The 20680-nt window shown below is 51.7% G+C and overlaps 1 non-coding gene across 1 annotated transcript; it reads right to left on the reverse strand.

Moving 5' to 3' along the window:
- Positions 1-2377: 2377 nt before the first annotated feature.
- trnas-acu (transfer RNA serine (anticodon ACU)) lies at positions 2378-2459 on the reverse strand. The gene has a single exon. It is a non-coding gene; the product is annotated as a tRNA-Ser (tRNA).
- Between the last annotated feature and the right edge of the window lie 18221 nt (positions 2460-20680).

The raw sequence follows: 20680 nt of genomic DNA on the forward strand, positions 1-20680 counted from the left end.
TCTCTCTCTAGAGGCCTCTCTCTCTTGCACAGTAAAACCTTGAGTGGTTCGACCCACTCGCCCCTTAGATTCTATACTCTGGACTTTGGGGCAGGAACTACAATGTAGAGAAAACTCTTGTAGACCAAGTTTGATGAAACAAAATGAAATTTTATTGCATATGGAAAAATAAATCAAATGCAAGCAGATAAGAGGGTACATGGGAGGGAAAAACACAAACAAATCATAATGACACAATACTAACTAATGCAAATACAGGCATCTTATACGCTACAAAAATCATCATGAAATAAGGAAACACACGGAACATCGAGGGACAACAACTCATGTTAATTGTACCCTTAAAGCCACCCCCATAAACCTATCTAGATCTGATTGTGAAGGGCCAGAAACATGCTCACCAATCCAACTAGGAAGTGCAAGGTTTTGAACCAGTCTGCGTTTGATCCTTTCAGGTGTCCCGTCTCCACGTGGATCGTGGAGCCCCAGCGAGCTGCGCCACACCTCTCTCCTGAGGTGGGGGTCGGGGGCAGCTGGGCACCGGCTGGTTCTGTCATTTGTTTTTGTCTCTTCTCCCGAGCTGGGAGAGGGCCTCTCGTTTTCGTCAACGGCCCGGGGTTGGTCGATGATCTCCCGATGTTTGACCCCGGGCGGGACGCTGGCTCGAACGGTCTTCTTGATCGTGGTTTGGTCTTCTTCTCCTTCCTCTCTGTCGATGGAGAGGAGTCCCGCTGATTTTCTCCCGAAGCAAATCCTCTTCACCCAGCTCAAAAGCTGGGGAGGCCTGCAAGCTGGAAAGCTGGAAAGCCAACCAACTGACTGAATTCCTCCCCGAGTCTCTTCCAATTATACTTTTCCTTCAGAAGCTTCCACTTCCTGCCCAAAATCAGGTTAGTCTTTGTTTAACTTTTGGCAGGCTGGGAGCACAGCGGGGTAGTTATTATATTTTAAAATATTTTAGATGGCCGGTAAAGGCCCATCTCTGGTCTGGAATGACCTTCATTGTTTTTAATGTCCTGCTGATCTCGTTATCTAGTCCTTGGTGCTGTTCTCATTAATATGAATTTGTCCCCTTTTGTCTGGGTCAACATTTAGATGGCCTCTGTCTCCAGGCCGATCTTGACTGGATCTGCATCTAATCCATATGTATATGTGGGGGTCTGGTTTCGTTCTCTCAGAAACGGCTTCCAGAACTTACTGTGGGTTGAATCCACAAAGCTGTCTGAGGATTCGCAGGAACCATTTTAAAATGTCCCAATAAGCCGGTCACGTGGTATGGCAGCCATTTTGTATGCCCCTTTTTCTGGGCTTCTTTTAAATCAGTCTTTAAAAATCATGGCCTCTTCTGCCATTTGACCCTTTATAATATAAAGTTCAATTTTGCGAATCCTACAGTTTCCAGCATTCCCTAATTTCTAGGCCATAGTCTTTATACAATGTGTCAAAGCTGTGTTTGCTTGCCCGACAGTCCGATACACTGGTGCAATCTGTGACAAAATCTGTTAAATTACAGATCATCATTGGGTTACTGATATGTGACTACATATCCATTGCATCACAAAGACCGTCTACTTCCACCTCTGTAACATCGCTTATCTCCACCCTTGCCTCAGCTCATCCACTGCTGAAACCCTCATCCATGCCTTTTTTACTTCTAGACTTGACTATTCCAACGCACTCCTGGCTGGCCTCCCACATTCTACCCTATGTAAACTTGAGGTCAACCCAAATTCGGCTGCTCGTGTCCTAACTCGCACCAAGTCCCGTTCACCCATCACCCCTGTGCTCGCTGACCTACATTGGCTCCCGGTTAAACAACGTCTCGATTTCAATATTCTCATCCTTGTTTTCAAATCCCTCCATGGCCTCGCCTCTCCCTATTGCTGTAATCTCCTTCAGCCCCACAACCCCCCCGAGATATTTGCGCTCCTCTAATTCTGTGCTCTTGAGCATCTCTTATTATAATCGCTCAACCATTGGTGGCCGTGCCTTCAGCTGCCTAGGCCCTAAGCTCTGGAATTCCCTGCCTTATCCTCTCTGCCTCTCTAGCTCTCTCTCTATCTTTAAGACACTCCTTACAACCTACCTCTTTGATCAAGCTTTTGGTCACCTGCCCTAATTTCTCCTTATGTGGCTCGGTGTCAAGTTTTTTGTCTTATAACACTCCTGTGAAGTGCCTTGGAACGTTTTACGATGTTAAAGGCGCTATATAAATATGAGTTGTTGTTGTTGTCTAACTAGAGTTGATGTAACCACTGCGTGTGAAGGAGAACTTAAAGGGTAAAGGCATCTATTTTGGGTTTTTTTTATTTATATTTTTTCTTGTGGATTTTGAAGATAAAGAAAGAAAATCTGCATCAAACATTTAACTCAGTAATGACAAGAATGGGATTTGAGCCCATGCATGCAGAGCACAATGGATTAGTAGCCCATTGCCTTAACCACTCGGCCATCTCGCCTCAAATTGGAGTGCTGGATTTTTAATTTTTTTTTGGCTTCAGCACATGGTGGGAGTGTTTATGTTGAAACAAAAGCTAATGAGCGTCATCTGCAAATCTGTTAGAAAACTGACTACTGCTGAAGTATTAATAAGAGCACAGCTAACAGGAAGATCACAGAAGAGAAGCCATGAAAAGGGGCTCGTATTATGCACTTTCACTGCAGCTTAGGGCGTCTAGGGATAAAATTAATAACTTGGAATAATAATTTGGAAGGCTGTGAATTGGGTCTTGCTGACCCCAATCTGATCTGCCCTCCTGTCAAGTGAGACTCCACAGAAAAAAAACTGAATTGTGAAATGTACCCCTTAATTGCTACCTGCAGAGTCCTGTGCTGGTTGGAATTTCAATGTGAAATGAATGATGGGGGTTGCTGTTAAAGAGATCAGTTGGGATCAAAACCAGTGAGCCACCAGAGGAAATTAATTCACTGATATTTATGATTGGCCCTTTCTATAAACTTCAATGTGTTAAAGCAAGCAAGGCTGAATAATACTTCTTTTCAGTTTGTGGCTGTCTGATCTAAATTCATTATGGTTATATACCATCATCTATTTTAATTTTTCTTGTTAATTAAATCAGAGGTTTCATGCACTGCCTCTTGTTACAGGATCATCTAGGTGGCACAGTAACAGATGGTAGTGTTGCAACACTAGAATTTAACTCACTGTTAAAAAGAATAGATAATGGTGTTGATTTTAACCCTAACCACATGGTGGAAACACTCTACTCGCTCAGCAGAAACCTGGTGGGCGGGCAGTTAAAATCGCCCTGGCTCTTACCTGCCTGAAAGCCGCCATGATTGGAACATCTGCAATTTTAACCTGCTCTCCTGAGCAGGCAGCAAGGACAGGCATCCGGAGTCAACAGGGTCCTTCTTTACATATGCATGTTGCGGCCCGATGACATCATTGAGACCCGACTGTAATTTTAACTCAGGCCTGAGCGGGGAATCCATCTGGAGTTAAAATCGGGGTCCACCAGTTAAAAATGGGCAGGTTATTTACCTGCACAGACCCTGACCATTAACCTCTAGGCTTTTGCAGGCTGATGAGGTGCCCACCTGGAGCAGGGGGGTCTCGCAAATATATGCAAATCTGGATCTCATCATGTCAATAAAACCCCACTGCAGTTTTAATCAGGGCCTGAGTAGGGAAGGGCCCCCACCTCCCGTGTGACCATTCTGAAACCCCTCCTTGCTACTTACCTGGAAGCAAGCGGGCAGCAAAGGGCCACCCACTCTTCACCTGTCAGCAGCTGCTCGCCATCCTTTTCACACACGTTACAGCAGGAAGTGGTTGGCTACATTTACATAAGTCCTGCCGGTTAAAATCAACGCCACCTCCTGCTGCCTCTGCCAGGAACTCAACTCGCCAGAGCGGTTTTCCACTGGGACCTTGCTCAGAGTTCAAATCTACCCCCATGATATTTATCATAGAATCATGCAGCACAGAAGGAGGCTATTCAGCCAGTTGGGCCCGTGCCAGCTCTTTAAAAGAGCTGTCCATTTAGTCCAACACTCCAGCTCTTTCCCCATAGCCGTGCAAAGTTTTCCTTTACAAGTATATAACCAATCCCCTTTTGAAAGTTACTATCAAATCTGCTTCCACCATCCTTTCAGGCAGTGCATTCCAGATCATAACAACTGGCTGTGTGAAGTCATTTCTCCTCATCTTTCCTCTGGCTCTTTTGCCAATTATCTTAAATCTGTGTCCTCTGGTTACTGACTCTCCTCCCACTGGAAACAGCTTCTCCCTATGTACGCTATGTAAACTGCTCATAAATTTGAACACCTCTATTAAATCCTTTCTTCTCTGCTCCAAGGAGAACAATCCCAGCTTCTCTAGTCTCTCCACATCCCTGGTACCATTCTAGTAAATCTCCTCTGGACCCTCTCCAAGGCCTTGGTATACTTCTTAAAATGTGATGCCCAGAATAGGCTTTCCTTTTCCAGCTTACCCGCGCCTCAGGTCCTCATCCCCTCCCACACTTTGCCTTCAATCTGCTCCACTCCCATACTTGCCTTGGAGGCCCCCTTTCTCACTCTATGCTGACAGAAGCATTTGGGGGGAGAAATTCGGTATCGCCCCGTTTGGGGCGCTAGTATTGGCAGTGCGCAAAGTTTAGCGCCAGGCGCAATTTATTGCCACCTCGAGCGATATTGGGTTGCAGCGCCCCTGAAGGTGATTGCGGCGCTAAATCAGGCGCTGCACGGTAGTCTTAAGGCGCTAACCTGGCGGCGCGACGAAATTTCTCCGCGGGCAGGCGCAGCGTAGGTGCCGTCAATTATCGATTTCACCCAGACACGCTGGCGCCGGCCAGCTCTTAAAGGGGCAGATCGATTATCATCTGCAGCCACACTCTGCACCTTGTAGGCCTCAAAATCGGCAGCAACCTACCTGTGGTGGGCAAAACTTCAACCACATGGAGAGGGCCAGGGAGAGAGCGCAGCACTTCAGCGAGGGGGCATTGGATGCTCTGGTTGACACGGTGGAGCGCCAGCGATCTGTGCTGTACCTGGAGAATAGCAGGAGGCCTCAACAAACCGAATACCGCAGAGCTTGGAGGGAGGTTTCCCAAAGAGTCACCTCCAGCAGCATGGTGCCCAGGACTCCTGTGCAATGCAGGAAGAAGTTCAACGACCTCACTCGGGTCGTCAGGGTGAGTGCCTTTTTCAGAATCATCTTCCTCCCTCCATCTGCACCTCACTTTATGGCCAGAGGGTGCGCGAAGCCCCAATGGCCAGCTGTCATCCAGCACCCATGGCCCTTTCTGGAAACACACACGCACGTTCAGCTCAGTGCATAATATAAGGGCTATTCAACCATGGGAGGCATGTGATGCCAGATCAGGGCAGCATAATGTAAGGGCTATTCGACCATGGGAGGCATGTGATGCCAGATCAGGGCAGCATGTTTCATCACACCCCGTCCTTTCTCTCTCAGGCCAAGCTGGCGAGTAACCGCAGGCAACAGCTTCGGACCGGAGGAGGCCGGCCTCACCTACAAATCCTTACAGACCTGGTGGAGCGAGTCAACCAGATCATCGCAAGCCGGAAGACTGGCCCTGTCGCCTCTGGATTGTGGACAGCGATGGTGAGGTCATCACCTTTTTGACCTCTCTCCTTCCACTTGTTCCCCACACCAGCATGCTTTTTCACTCTCGACCCAATTCAGAGCATTGCAGCACTCATGCATCCCTTGCTGCCACCCTGTCCTTTCGCTAAAGCCACTCTTGAACCTCCCTGCTTTCAGATGCTGCATCACCAGCTCGGGAGGTGGGCCCTCAAGCTGCCACTGCGACTGACTCCGGAGGCGACAAGGAGGAGGAAGCCGGACCATCCGTTCAACCCTCAGGCGAGCCAGCCCATCGCCAGACTGGGGAGACTCCTTCCCTGGAGGGGAGCAGGGAGGAATGCTCTGAGGAGGATCCAGCTCCAGGTCCCAGCGGCCTGCAGCAACGCAAGGCGGGTAGGGAAGCTCGGGGGCCATCTCCCCGGAGGGCGAGTCGGGCCGCGAGTGCTGCTGCACAGAACGCTGAAGAGGTGCGTGCCCTCGCTGAAATGAGTGCCCAGGCTGGGCTGAGGCACACTGAGCTCATGGCTGCAGTGGGAAGGATGCCCGAATCCATTGAGACACTGACAAGGAGTGTCCAAGACTTCAGCGCAGCACAGGCAAGGAGTGTGCAGGACTTCGGCACAGCACTGGCAAGGATTGTTCAGGGCTTCAGCGCAGCAATGGCACCTGCCACGCAAGTGCTGAGTGCTGCCACGCAGTCACTCACTGGTCTCATGCAGACGAAGATTGAGGCCATGCGAGCACTGACTGCTGCCACCCTCGCTGGATCGGGCAGGATTCCCTGGGGCCCTTGCCGCATCACAGCAGGCCAGCAATCTGTGCACCAGCTGATTGCTGCGCATGCTGCGGTGCTGCCCCATCAGAGTGCCAGTATGTCGGCCGACCAGGGAGTTGCTGTCCGCTCTCAGGATGACAGCATTCCTGATGCCACCACTGGCACGTCTCCACTGCAGCTGCCACCACCTTTAGGACAGACTGCTTCCGCCTATGCAGAGTTGGAGCAGTCAGCAGCCGGGCCCTCCATGCCCGGAGCTCGTTCAGGCCATCCCTCAGGGGCATCTGCCGTTTCGGACAGTCAGCAGGCCTCCCCCAGCCTTACTGCAGGCACTGGGGTCCCATTATGGAGGAGCTGCAGGGCGGGAAGGGGCCAATGCGGAAAGGGAAGCAGATCACCATCGAGGGGAAAAAAGTAGAAGGTGCTGCTGATTCCTGTTATTTGTTTCATGCAAGGCCGAGGATGCTGGTCTGAATGTTAGTTATGTTTTGGACAGTCTCCCGGGTGTGAGAGTCCCTTATGTTTTGGACAGTCTCCCGGATGTGAGAGGCACTTATGTGGCAGTCTGTTTGTTTTGCTTTTTGTTGCCATTGCTTTGTCATGCGTGACGGAAGCACATTTTGTTAAATAAACAACTTTCTTTATTCACAATGGCCATGTCTGTTCTTTGCACAAATTTTGCCCTTGACCGGCTTAGGGGTAGCAGAACAGTTCCATTCATGTTCTTGGAATGGCAGCAAGCATTCCCTGAGAGGGGCCTAGAAGCGACTTGCTATAAGCCTCTGACAGACAGCCCTTGCAGTTTGTGCCTCCCTCCCATCTTGGTGCTGCTGCTGCTCCTCCTCCTCCTCCTCCTCCTCCTCTGCTGGTGCTTCAATGTCTGGTGGCATTGGCTGGGTCCTGAGGCTTGCCGGGTTATGCAGCATGCAACTCACAACCACGAAGTGGGAGACTCGCTCAGGTGAGTACTGAAGGGCTCCTCCGGAATGGTCCAGACAGCTCAACCGTTGCTTCAGCACGCCGATTGTGTGCTCAATGATGTTCCTGGTCGCTTGATGGCTCTCATTGTAACATTCTTCAGCAGGGTTGCTGGGGGACCGGAGCGGGATAATCAGCCAGGGGCACAGAGGTTAGCCCTTGTCACCAAGAAGCCAGCCTCCTGGGTGAGCCAGGGCCTCGAAAAGGTCTGCCACAGAAGTCTGGCACAGGATGAAGGCGTTGTGGCTGCTGCCTGGAAAGTGGGTATTCACAGCGAGTATCAGCTGTCGGTGGTCACAGACCAGCTGCACATTCAAAGAATGGAACCCCTTTCGGTTGCGGAAATCCTCCGCGTTCTCTAGAGGCGCCCGCAAAGCCACGTGCGTGCAGTCAATGGCACCCTGCACCATGGGGAAGCCCGCTATCCTTGCGAAGCCCTCTGCGCGCTCTCGCTGCGTGTCTGGGGTCATCGGGAACGAGATGTAGTGCCATCTCCTTCTAAAGAGGGCATTAGTTACTTGACGGATGCAGCAATGCACCACGAACTGTGAGATGTTGGCAATGTCCCCAGTAGCGGCCTGAAAGGAGCTGCTTGTATAGAAGTTTAGAGCCACAGTAACCTTCACAGCCACCGACAGAGATGTCCTGCACCTTAGTTGAGGCTGCAGATCTGGCTGAAGCAGGTGGCAGAGCTCAGTGACCACCTCCTTACTGAAGTGCAGCCTTTGGAAACACTGCTCCTCTGACATGTTGATATATGAAAACTGCTGGCGGAAAACCCTGGCGGCGTAAGGTCTCGTGGGGCGACGTCTGTAGGCCCTTCTCCGTCTGGCCATGCCTGCCACTCTATCCCTGCATCTCTGTGCCCTGTCAATATGATTGAGAAGCACGACATTCACATCCAATGCAGCCCCCATCGTAATTGCGCACTGAAAGTTATGCTGTTTGAGAAGCTCACCAACTGCAAAGTATTGTTCAGAAGGCTAAAGTTCCTCTGCCAGCGCTGGCTCACTGCAGAAATGGCTCTCCGTGTGTAGCTGAGCAACTCTCTCTCTCTCTCAAAGAAGTTGTGGTCCAAAAATGGCTGTCACTAATAATCCAGAACAGTCCCCTTTAAAGAGCGCCCCCTGAGCCCGACAGCGACTGGGAAACGTTCCAGTTAACCTGTCCTTGTTAGCGCCAGGCAGAACGGAGGGGGGCGCCACTGAATTTCCGGACCGGGGCGACCCAAAGGCGTTGCACACTGAAATGACGTCATGATCTGCGTGCGCCAGTGAGCGGGCGCTAAGGTTTAGCGCCGGCACTAAATATCCGTTCAATATGGAAGAGGCGCAGAGTTCACTGCGCCCGTGCGCTAGTTGGTTAGCGCCCCACTTCTCGGCCTCTTTAGGCGCTAATGGGTGGCGCAACCAACCGAATTTTTCCCGCTTGATGCCTTCAAGCCTTTCATGGCTCACCTTGCTTCTTGAATCCTTGTATCTCGAAGCCCCTGTCTCTTTTATTCAATAGGCTTCCAAGTTCCTCCTTTAGCCAGGTTAATTTTCCTCAATATAGGAAACTTTGGCCTAGAAATTCATTGTAGCCACTTTTGGGGCGGTAAAGTCAGGCGGCCGCTAAAGTTTGCGCCCGGCGCAAAATCGAGGCCACTTCTCCGATATTCATTAGCTTCGCCCTAAGAGTTTGCTCGAGCGCTAAAACTGGCGCTGCACGCCTCTCTTTAGGCGCTAAGCCGGAGGTGCTGAGCGAGAGCGCCGAGGCCGGGCGCAGCGCAGGTGCGGCCATCTCGTGATTGACAGCAGACACCCTGGCGCCGGCCAGCTCTTAAGGGGGAAGGGTCGACTTGGTCTGCTGCCACGCCCTGGATAGTGGAGCCCTCCAGCTAGGCCTGAACACTGCTGCTGGACCCAAATAGCGCCTGAAGCCATGCAGAAGGCCCGTGAACGAGCGCAGCGCTTCTCAGAGCTTGATCTGAGTGTGCTGGTTGGTGCTGTTAAGAAGAGGCGCCATATTTTGTACCCAGACAATGGTAGGAAGGCGCCGGGCCGCGTCTACCGGAGAGCCTGGAGGCATGTCGCCAGCAAGGTGTCAGCCAACAGCGAGGTCCCCAGGAGCGGTGTCCAATGCCGTAAAAAGTTTAATGACCTCACTCGGATTGTCAGGGTGAGTACCCTTTCCAGTGTCCTCCTCATCCTTGCATGTGCACCTCACATTATGGGCAAAGGGACCTGAAAGCCCTAATGGCCAGCCCTCATGCAGCAGCTATGGGACAGGCATGAACATCAATTGCACATTCTGCACTTAACAAACCGGCCAAGCTATTCCACCATGGGAGGCAGTGCACACAAGATCAGGGCGACACACTGGCCAGGCTATTCCACCATGGGAGGCAGTGCACACAAGATCAGGGCGACACACTGGCCGTTTTTTATTCTTTTTGTTTCTTTTCTTTGCCTTTTTTGAACAGTCAAGCTCTGCAACATCTGTAGCTAAGCAACAGCTTCAGCTAGAGACACTACAGAGACACTTGCCGACTGTTTAGAGGCTGTTGCTAAGAAACAGGGGCCTAGAAATTCAGTTGGGCGCGCCAGCCGTTAGCGCCTTAGGAGGAGTAGATCTCGAGCGCTAGGCGCTTAGCGCCCGGGCGCAGCGCGATCTGCGCCTCGCCCCAACTTCAGTACACATTTAGCGCCAGCGCAAAGTCTTAGCGCACGCCCTGCTGCGCGCGCAGATCATGACGTCATTTCCTCGTGCAACGCCCTTTGTGCGCCCCGAACCGGAACTTCACTCGCGCCGGCCCATTGTGCGCCGGGCGGCCCTAATGACTGTGAAGTGGAACGGTACAAAGCTGAGGCGGGCCGCGGGGAGCGCTAATTAAAGGGCACTTACCCTGCAGTATAAAGGCCAGCCATTTTGCAGCATTCACTCTTGTGCAACGGTTTTTTGGAGAGAGACCAAGGAGGAGAGCTTACTGGTTTGGACCAACACTAGGACAGGTATTTTTGGCTCAGGCCAGAGCTTAGCAATTATCTTTGCCTTCATTGAGAGCTCAGTGTTTGCCAGCATATAATGGGGGCTGCATTGGGTGCCAACGCTGACTTTCAGCCTTATGCCAGAAGGGCTTACAGATGCCGTGAGAGAGTGGCAGCCCTGGCTAGACGCAGAGGGGGCAACAGGCGTCGCCAACTGAGGCCTTACCCACCCAGGGTATACCGCCAGCAGTCCTCCTATCTGACCATGTCTGCCGCGAAGTGTGTTAGGAGGCTGCGATTCAGAAGGGAGGTGGTTGCAGACATCTGCCAGCTGCTGCACAGAGATCTGCAGCCACAGCTGATGCGCAGGACGTCTCTGTCGGTGGCAGTGAAGGTGACGGTGGCTCTCAACTTCTATGCCACCGGCTCCTTCCAATCCGCTGCTGGGGACATCGCTAACATCTCCCAGTTCGCTGTGCATTGCTGCATCTGCCAGGTGACCGATGCCCTTTTTAGAAGGAGACATCAATTCATCTCCTTCCCCATGACCCTGGACAAGCAGCAGCAGCGTGCAGTGGGATTTGCAAGAATAGCGGGCTTCCCCATGGTGCAGGGTGCTTTGCGGGCACCTCTGGAGCATGCCGAGGATTACCGCAACCGGAAGGGCTACCATTCCCTCAACGTACAGCTGGTGTGTGACCACAGGCAGCGCATCCTAGCTGTCAATGCCCGCTTTCCAGGCAGCAGCCACGATGCCTTTATCCTGCAACAGACAACTGTGGCTGACATGTTCCAGGCACAGCCTCACCCAAGAGGATGGCTTATCGGAGACAAAGGCTATCCTTTGTGTACCTGGCTCATGACCCCGCTCCGCGCGCCCACGACCCCTGCTGAAGAGGCATACAACGAGAGCCATCAAGCGACTAGGAACATCATAGAACAAACAATCGGCGTCCTCAAGCAATGGTTCCGCTGTCTGGATCGCTCCGGGGGAGCCCTCCAGTATTCGCAGGAGCGAGTCTCCCAATTCGTCGTCGTTTGCTGCATGCTGCACAACCTGGCTATCCGCAGGACTCAGGCACTGCCACCTCACGTTGGACCACCACCTCAGGAGGAGGAGCAGGAGGAGCATGAGGAGCAGGAGGACAAGGAGTACCAGCCCAGGAGGGAGGCAGAAGGTCCAAGGGCCGCCCGTCAGCGGCTTATTGAACGTCACTTCTAGGCCCCCTGTCAGGGAATGGCTTGTGCCAATGAAAGAACATGATTGCAGCCGCTCAGCAAGCCCTCAGCCGGTTAAGGCAACAAACACTTCAAAGATCAAACATGGACAATGTTAATAAATAAAATGCTTTATTGTACAAACTCAGGGCCCTTCCCACATGAAAACCAAAAACAGACGAAACCCCCAAAAAACACTCAAACACATTACTCGCTCCCACAACCTGGAGAGGATTAACAAAACAGTGCAACTAAAATGGCCGTCATCCTTGGCCTTCGTAAAAAACAAACATCACATCCTCGGCCTTCAAAAAACAAACACAACTGGCCACACATTCGACTTTTTGGCCCGCTAGGGCGATGCGTTGGCCATCTTTGTGTGGCCCCTGCCCGCCCTGCTGCTCCTCCTCAAAGTAAGGCCATTGGCTGCTGCAAGGCTGGGGGCAGGCTCCTGAGGGGCACATCTCATGACGGCAGATGCCCTTGGGGGTCGGCCTAGTCGAGGTCTGGCCGTCGAGCGGGCGGCTGTTGAATGCTGTAGCTGTGGCTGGCCAGCATCAGTCGCTGCAGCAGCTCCTGGCAGCTCCACTGGGGGAGTGGCAGTGGCGGCTGGAGGAATGGGGGCAAGCTGGCGGATGGCAGGCGCTCGCCGGTTGCCTGAGACACTGGCACTCGCCCAGGCCAGCACTGCAGCATGCGCACCAATCTGCCGAGGGACAGACCGCTGTGCTGCTGCAGCGCACCGGGTGCCCTGGCGATGCATGGCTGACACAGCGAGTGTGGCAGCAGTGAGTGCCCGTGTTGCCCTGTTCAGTAACCTCATCAGAGCACCCAGTGACTGCACGGCACCACTGATCAGCTGCCCACTCGCTGCCTGATCTGCCTCGAATGCCGCCCGACTCGCTGCCTGATCTGCCCCGAATTCCGCCAAACTGATGGCCTGTGAGGCCCCGACGTCGGTCACACTCCGAGAGAGGGACGCGATGGCCTCAGGCAACCGTGCCACTACCCCCATGAGCTCCATGTGCCGGCGCTCTGAGTCCGCGGACAAGTCCTTGAGGCATCCCATCTCCTCGGCGAAGACCATCTCCGGACTGGAGGCCGGACTCTCCCTCTGGGGAGAATGCCGCCGAGCTGGCCAACCCTTCCTGCGTTGCTGGACGCCGCTGGGCCCAGCAATTGGACTCCCCTCCGACCCTTCCCCCCTCTGGGGAGAAGGCCGCCGAGCTGGCCGACCCTTCCTGCGTTGCTGGATGCCGCTGGGCTCAGCAATTGGACTCCCCTCCGACCCTTCCCCCCTCTGGGGAGAAGGCCGCTGAGCTTCCACCCTCCTCCCGTGTTTCTGCAGGCCGCAGGTCCCATGAGCTTCCCTCCCCTCTGACACTTCCGCCACGCTCCCCTCCAGGGAAGACGTGTCCCCTACATTCGCATGGGTTGCCGCGGCTGAGGGTTCCCCTGATGTGCCGCCTTCCTCTTGCTTCTCCTCCTCCTCCTCCTCTTCTGAGGGGCTGTCATTGGCAAGTTCAGGGACCTCCTCCTCACCATCTGAAAGCAGGAAGGCACAAGAGTAGCTTTAGAGTGAGGAGAGGGTGTCAGCGAGGGATGCATGAGTGGTGGCATTCAGCGCATTGGTCGGACAGTGGCAAAGGATGTAGATCTGATGCGCAAGTGGGACGAGAGAGGTCCAAAAGGTGATGTCCTTACCATTGGTGCCCAGAACAGGGTCGGCTTCTCCACATGCAACGGGGCCAATCACCCGGCCACCCATGATGCGCTCCACGCGATGTTGCAGCTCGGTGAGTGGCTGGATCTGGGGTCGGCCTCCCCCGGTCGCAGTCCGGCTCTTATTATTATTGGCCAGCTTGGCCTGCAAGTGAAAGGACGGCCTCTAAGTACAGTGTGTAGCCCTGATCTTGTGTGCACTGCCTCCCATGGTGGAATAGCCTGGCCAGTGTGTGTCGCCCTGATCTTGTGTGCACTGCCTCCCATGGTGGAATAGCTTGGCCAGTGTGTTAAGTGCAGAATGTGCAATTGATGTTCATGCCTGTCCCATAGCTGCTGCATGAGGGCTGGCCATTAGGGCTTTCAGGTCCCTTTGCCCATAATGTGAGGTGCACATGCAAGGATGAGGAGGTCACTGGAAAGGGTACTCACCCTGACAATCCGAGTGACGTCATTAAACTTTTTGCGGCATTGGACACCGCTCCTGGGGACCTCGCTGTTGGCTGACACCTTGCTGGCGACATGCCTCCAGGCTCTCCGGTAGACGCGGCCCGGCACCTTCCTGCCATTGTCCGGGTACAAAATATGGCGCCTCTTCTCCACAGCACCAACCAGCACACTCAGATCAAGCTCTGAGAAGCACTGCGCTCGTTCACGGGCCTTCTGCATGGCTTCAGGCGCTATTTGGGTTCAACAGCAGTGTTCAGGCCTAGCTGGAGGGCTCCACTATCCAGGGCGTGGCAGCAGACCAAGTCGACCCTTCCCCCTTAAGAGCTGGCCGGCGCCAGGGTGTCTGCTGACAATCACAAGATGGCCGCACCTGCGCTGCGCCCAGCCTCGGCGCTCTCGCTCAGCACCTCCGGCTTAGCGCCTAAAGAGAGGCGTGCAGCGCCAGTTTTAGCGCTCGAGCAAACTCTTAGGGCGAAGCTAATGAATATCGGAGAAGTGGCCTCGATTTTGCGCCGGGCGCAAACTTTAGCGGCCGCCCGACTTTACCGCCCCAAAAGTGGCTACAATGAATTTCTAGGCCAGGGTTTGTTGATTCATACAGAGATGAAAATCTCCGTATGTTTCAACATTAGCTCTGGAGTGTACGGCAGTTTTGAGGGAACGGCAGCAGCTCGGTCCCGGTGCCGGATAGCACAACGTTTCCTGTAAATTATCACTGCCTTGTATCCTGCAGTTGAGAGATTCAGGGAATGCTGCTGAACAGAGGGGCTCCGCAAACCTGCACACTCAAATATTGGTCTGTTACCCATGTAATAGTTTAACATAGTGTAATCAGGCTGTGTGATATCAGCACACAAAGAAATTCCCATATTCAAATTACATTTCTCTCGCTGTAGAGAATAACAGAGGCATAACCCATTTAAAGTAAATAAGTTAACAAAAGCATTGAAGTAGCACACAAAGGGATTTCACATAATCATGCTAATGCATTTGCTACGGACAACACTGAGAGTAGTTTCACCTCTATGGAGCCATCACTTAACCTGTAAGGTAACTAACTGTAAGATGAGCAACCATTTATCAATGAGCGTGTTACCAAATATCCAACCAGTCATTAATTATTATAGTGCAGCATAACCTAAATACTACATTTGATTAAAAAAAACAACATATACTCCATAAATTTCCATAAAATTCTCCCGAACTGCAATTTCTTTTAGCTGAACCAAAGGGAAATTTCTTCATGAGATTTGTTTCCGATTGAACCAATTAGGAGCTTTTTGGAGATAGAGGACAGATAATTGATGAATATTTGTGAGGTAGCAAACGGAGAAGGTTCACTTGCAGCTTCCTTACATGGAGCCAGAGACATGATTCAGGATTCAGTGCATATTGATTTTGTGACCAACAGAATTCAAATGCAATTTAAGGGAAGATCCTTTGACCAGATTTGTGACTACTTTTGGAAAGATTTGTTAATTGTTACTGAAAGATGGCAAAAGCCTGCTGACCGTTGTTGAAATATACCAGTTAAAGTACCCAGGATACTAATTAGTAAGAAAGAAAGAAACACTTGCACTTATATAGTGCCTTTGGAACATACAAAATTCTTACAAGGCTTGACAGGGTAGATGCAGGGAAGATGTTTCTCCTGGCTGGGGAGTCTAGAACCAGGGGTCACAGTCTCAGAATAAGGATTAGGCCATTTAGGACTGAGATGAGGAGGAATTTCTTCACTCAGAGGATGGTGAATCTTTGGAATTCTCTACCACAGAGGGCTGTGGAGGCTCAGTCATTGAGTCAAGATAGAGATCGATAGATTTTTGAATATTAAGGGAATCAAGGGATATGGGGGTAGTTCAGGAAAGTGGAGTTGAGGTAGAAGACCAGCCATGATCTTAATGACTGGCGGAGCAGGCTCGAAGGGCCAAATGGCCTGCTCCTGCTCCTATTTCTTATGTTCTTATGTTCTTTCATGACCTCCAGACATCCCAAAGTGTTTTACAGCCAATGAAGTACTTTTGAAGTGTAGTCACTGTTGTAATGTGGGAAACGTTAGAGTAACCATTTAGAGATTGACTGGAAAAGAAAATGGTTAAGCAACACGAGTGTAGTATCAATATTAAATCTAAGAGATGGTAAATTACTGGATGCGTGTGTGCAATTTCCCAATATACACTCCTGTCATGCACAGTACTGGAAAATTTACACAGTATTATTCATTCTATTTGGTCATTTTCATAAAAAGCAGATGAGTACAAACAGGATAGCACTGCTAAAATCAGTGAACTGAGGAAAGTATCCCAAGGATTGCAGCAAAGTCTGGTGGGTGCAGAAATCAGTTTGAACCTCTTTTGCCAATGAGAAGTTCAAATGAGTAAAGAGGCTGTGCATTAAATGGGTATTAAAATGTATGCCCTTTTTTAATGTACTCACAGGAAAACTAAACTTTACTCTGTAAGGTAAGTTGACCAATCCTGTGCTTCCAATGGGGAGCTTGCTCAAAGTAAGCACGGCTGCAATACTGTGTGCCAATTGTCCAACCCACAGTCCTTTCGAGCTCTGTTCCCTGTTGGGAGCATGGGATCGAAGAATTTACCTTTGTGTGCTTTCTGCTAGCTCGGGGTCATTAGGTGAGCAAAAGGAAATTCACAACTGAGATGCCAATTGGAAAGCACGTGTAAGATTGCTACTTAATGATCTATAGTTAAGGGATGCGGAATTGAACATTTATGGTGGACAACTGGCTGAGCCATTCATCGCCAGATCTGGCTGGATGACATAAAGCACTTTTGGGTCCTGCTCTCCTCTGCCAAAACTACTCACAAACCAAAATCATCCTGGAATGCAAAGATAACCCCTGGCTTCTCTTCTCCACCACCTACCGTCTTCTTAAACTCCTCTTCCCTGTCCTCTCCACCCTCCCCTCCAACATCAAGTGTGAGGAGCTCATGGACTGCTTTGTCACTGAGATTGAGACCACCATTCAGCTGCCTCTGCTGCATCCCTCCCTTCCCCTAGCCCACTGGGCCAAACTTCCCCCAAGGTTGCCCCCTGCCCTTGCCTTGAGCTCGCATTTTCTCTAGTTTACCTCCTATCTTCTCTCATGCCTGAAGAGATCGCAAAGTCTCTGTTTGAAGAATGGACTCAGTCGAAAATATTTTTGTGGACTTTATGGGCTGAGGGTGTTTTCCCTGTGGTGGGATCACTGTGCAGATGCGTGAGGGACTGGTTTGTTAAAACTCCAGAGAACGCATGGCAGTTGGCTGTGACAAAAGAACTGTCAGTCATCCGGAATGTATGGGTTTGCCCGACAGTCCTGGAAAAAGGAAGGGGGCCATTGAACTTGAACTTATTAGAAAGCCACCCTAATATGCAAAAGCACTTCTCACCTCCATCTCAGAAGAGAAGCAGAACAATGAACCCACTAGCCTCTGCCAGCCGAAGAGGAGCCTGTTTTTCCCAACAAAAAGACCGAACGATATGTCCCAGACCTAGGGACATTAATCCAATCACGGAATACTCATGGGTCCGATGATGGGGCCCATCACTGATTAAGCACCGGAGTGCTTAGAAACAAAAGGATTTTAAAGATTGGTGGGAAAGATAGGGGTAGCCAGACTCCTACAAAGATAGTGTAGGAATCAACGGATTCCTATCTAAATCACTGAGGTCGAGTCTGTAAGATTCGAAATTTTCATTAATAATCATGCAGTAAAATAGGGTTAATAAGACAGTTTTATTGACCAAAAGAAGCTTGTACAGAGAAGCCTTTGATAAAAGGGCACACAAAATGGCCGCCGGACCTTGTGACCAGCTTCTGGGACCATTTGAATTTCTGTTACTGCAAGTCAGACAGGCTTGTGGATTGAGGCCATTAAGCCCGCGAAAACCAGTTTCGGGAAACCGAAACTCAGGGAACTGAGCATACATATTGATTAGATTATAAGTACAGGACAGTTTTGGGTAGCAGGATGAGGCCCATCAAGAAATGGGCGGACAATTGAACGAACACTTAAACCCATTTACTGTACAAAGAAAAGCCGTTTAACAGCCATCCAGGGCAATCTCCAGACCGATCAATATACAAACCAAGTTACGGTGACAAAGCAAAGACATTATCGGCCCAGGAAGGCCAGTTAAGCTATCACCGGCTCCCGTTATGAAGACAAAACGCCCCTGCAGAGAATTCTGCCCACCAAAAATATTACAAAGAGAGGACTATGATTTGGCGGGAGATAAGAATGTCCCAAAAAGGTATAACTATGGATTGAAAGGTCCATCAGTAGCTTCACTTCGGTTTTCATTTCTTCAACGCTTCGGGACAGACTCTTCGGTTAAGGCAGCACTTCGGTTTCGGAACGTGGTCGGTGTTCGGCCAGGCAAGGATCGGCCACGACGGGAAGACGACGAGGGTGGCCCGGGTACTTTTGTCGGGAGATCATCGATGACCCAGGCCGAAGGAGAAGACACCCTCGGGAAAAACGACGATCCAGGCCGGAGAAAAAGGACACTCCGGGCCCAGCACTCCAGTGCCTCAACATCCCATCGGTAACAGATTCTCACAGGTGCATTCAGTGCTTCAACATCACGTCGGTAACGGATTCAGCCATGGCGAGCGCTCACCAAGGCTGTATCGGCAGCCTCATCACGGGAGAACCAAGAGTAAAACAAGCTGCGCCAGAAGTTTCCAAATCCACGTGACGACGGAAAGCTGTGCCAAAAAGGCTGCGAACCCCTTTTCGCAATTCTGAAAGTGGTGAGCATGATCCCAAGTTCCTCAAGTCGAAACTTAGTTAGGTCTAGGGGAGGGGGTTAAGGGTAGTTGTAATGTGTCACCCCTTTTACGATGTGCCGTGTGTTCCCCATTTCCATAGAGTTAAGTTCATAGATGTGTGCATGCTTGTAGTAGCTTTAATCTGTGCTTATGACATGTATTTTATAATGCTGCAAACTGTTTAATAAAAGCATCCATTCCGTGCTATTCAACCTGGTCTATTGGCCTAGGAATTCAGTTGCCTTAGCGCCGCTTTTGAGGCGCTAGAGGGACTAGCGCCAGAGTTATGGCCAGTTTAAAAATTCCCTGGGGCCCTAAATCGGCGTTGCACCGGTAGCGCTGCGCCGGCACCGATGACGTCATCGGTGTGCGCAGCGTCCCGGTTGCCGTGGTAACCCGCCCGAACTCCGAAATTGAGTTGCGGCCGCCTCGCCCGTGGCAGCCGCAAGCAACGTTCTGTCAGAGGTGCCTTACTCCAGTTTGCGCCGGCGCATTAAAGGCCCCGCGGCGGCCGGCCACTTTCCCGCCGGCCGCCTGCCCGCAGCTCCCTCCCCGGACTTCTTCTCCCCCCCCCCCCCCGGAACAGATGCAAGCCTGGCACTTGTCCGAGGTGCCGGGCTCATTTTTAAGCTGATTTGCGCGGGCCGCGGCCGGGTGCAGGCAGCTCCTCCTTAACGGGAGGAGGAGGCCTGCACGTCCCCAGCCTGCCGCACCGCATCGGGTGCCGCAGCGCCGGAATTGCGGCGCGAAACGGCAGTTAGCGCCGATGTACCGCCGTAAAGACCCTTCAGTAGCGCCGGCAGCCGTTTGGGCGCGGCACTACTGAATTTTTGGCGCGCGCAGGGGGACTTAGCGCCGGCACTAACTTCCGGCGCTAAAGCCCTGCCTACGCCAGAACCCAATTTCTAGGCCAATGAGTTTTCTCTGCACTATAGTTCCCTGCACCTAAGTCCAAGGTCTAGAACCGTAGGGAAGAGTGGGTCGAACCACTCAAGGGCAATTATTGCAAGAAGCCTGGCAGGAGACTAGAGCAAGCAAGAGAAACCCCCTACAGTCAGTTCAGTAAATTAACCGAATTTAATTAAACTGGTGAACAAAACAAAAACATGCAGGAGCAACAGCAAACAGGTCTATACAGTAGCTTGTTCCACGCGGTCTGAACCCAGAACCTCCCACCTCTGACGTCATGACGTCATCACGTTGTTTCAGGGTTTTTACAGAAAGCTTGTTTGCACTCAGCAAACGGACATAGGTGCTGTAACATTGCTTTAAAGACAGTTATTCATTTGTACAGGAGTTCATTGGTGGTTTTACCACATGCGTCCCCCCAGAAGTGTCTTTAATCATCAAAGTCAATCGCAGAGGAGGTCGGACAATCCTGTCGGAGCGACTCCGATATTCCCGGAATCACCAACTGTCATTGTGGAGGCGAAACCGACCTCGGGGCTTCCCTTCCAGTCACGCAATTGGTGTTGCCGCTTTCTCGGTGCCGGCGGCACGAATTTACACGGGGGTCGGCAGCATCTGTCTTTCTGACCGAAACGGGCGTGGTAGTAGCAAAGGCTGGTCTGTGGAGGTGCCGAGGCGGGGTTCTTGGAGGCGGGGCGCATCGTGGTGGCGCAATACTGTTGCATCACCGCGTAAATGGTGTTGGCTTCGGCCGCGAGCGCCACACCGTCCGTAGCCGTCGACCTGGCCAGGGCTGCTTGTACCTGCTAAGGGAGCTGGCTCAGGAACAGTTCACGAAATATAAAACACTGCGGCTCAGACCCGAGGAGGGTGAGCATGTGGCTCATCAACTCGGAAGGCTTAGCATCGCCTAACCCGGGGTATGCGAGCAAGCGTCGTGCGCGCTCCGCCTTTGTGAGACCGAATACTTGCATGAGGCGTGCCTTGAGCGTTTCGTACTTGTTCTCCATGGGCATGGTCTCCAGCAGGCTGATAATGCGGGAAGCCGTCGAGCTGTCCAGTGCGGAGACCACATAAAGGTAACGGGTCTGATCCAGCACTGTGTTTCGCAGTTGGAACTGAGCCTCCGCTTGAACGAACCAGGAAGCTGCCTGTTGTTCCCAAAATTGAGGGAGCTTCAAACTCGCTGCATTTACATCCATCTTGTTCTTGAGCTTGCCTCCGCAAAAATTGTCCGCGAAGATTCGGGGTCACCAATGTAGGAATCAACGGATTCCTATCCAAATCGCTGAGGTCGAGTCAGTTCA

This window comes from Somniosus microcephalus, chromosome 7 (assembly GCF_052327205.1).
Source record: "Somniosus microcephalus isolate GS21.2 chromosome 7, FLI_Smic_1.0, whole genome shotgun sequence".
NCBI lineage: Eukaryota > Metazoa > Chordata > Chondrichthyes > Squaliformes > Somniosidae > Somniosus > Somniosus microcephalus.